Source organism: Arachis duranensis, chromosome 9 (assembly GCF_000817695.3).
Source record: "Arachis duranensis cultivar V14167 chromosome 9, aradu.V14167.gnm2.J7QH, whole genome shotgun sequence".
NCBI lineage: Eukaryota > Viridiplantae > Streptophyta > Magnoliopsida > Fabales > Fabaceae > Arachis > Arachis duranensis.
The window spans coordinates 79,299,041-79,299,983 of record NC_029780.3 but is presented as its reverse complement, the minus strand read 5'-3'; the positions used below and the strand labels follow the sequence as shown (position 1 = coordinate 79,299,983).

General features: G+C 39.6%; 1 non-coding gene across 1 annotated transcript; it reads right to left on the bottom strand.

Moving 5' to 3' along the window:
• Nucleotides 1-541: 541 nt before the first annotated feature.
• LOC127742138 (small nucleolar RNA R71) lies at nucleotides 542-649 on the bottom strand. Its single transcript, XR_008003325.1, has one exon. It is a non-coding gene; the product is annotated as a small nucleolar RNA R71 (small nucleolar RNA).
• Nucleotides 650-943: the final 294 nt, after the last annotated feature.

Sequence of the window (943 nt, the reverse complement as noted above, 5' to 3'; positions counted from 1 at the left end):
TTTCGAAAATTACTTCTCCTCTTTTCACATCCTTCTATTTATGGACTAACACTATTCTTTAATGCAAAATTCGAACTCCATCCTCTTTGATAAGTTCAAATTTTCTACCTCTGCCTTCTACATTTCTTTTCCTCTGACACCTCAAGGAATCTCTATACTGTGACATAGAGGATTCCATATTTTCTTGTTCTCTTCTCTTTCATATGAGCAGGAGCAAAGACAAAAGCATTCTTGTTGAGGCTGATGCTGAACCTGAAAGGACCTTGAAGCGAACGCTAAGAGAAGCTAAGGCACAAATCTCTGTAGAGGACCTAACAGAAATCTTCAAAGAAGAAGAACAAATGGCAGCCGAAAACAACTCTGTGACACAGTCAAGACTAATGGGGTTGACCCTGAGGTCTACAGACTTATGCTATTCCCTTTTGCTGTAAGAGACAGAGCAAGGACATGGTTGGACTCTCAACCTAAAGAAAGCCTGGACTCTTGGGAAAAGCTAGTCAATGCCTTCTTGGCAAAGTTTTTTCCACCTCAAAAATTGAGTAAGCTTAGAGTGAAAGTCCAAACCTTCAGACAGAAGGAAGGAGAATCCCTCTATGAAGCTTGGGAAAGATACAAACAATTAATCAGAAAGTGTCCTTCTGATATGCTTTCTGAAATGGAGCATCATAGGTATTTTCTATGATGGTCTCTCTGAACTATCCAAAATGTCTTTGGATAGCTCTGCTGGAGGCTCTCTTCATTTGAAGAAGACGCCTACAGAGGCTCAAGAGCTAATTGAAATGGTTGCAAATAACCAATTCATGTACACTCTGAAAGAAATCCTGTGAACAATAGGACTAGTCAGAAGAAAGGAGTTCTTGATATTGACACTCTGAATGCCATATTGGCTCAGAACAAAATATTGACCTAACAAGTCAATATGATTTCTCAAAGTCTGTCTGGG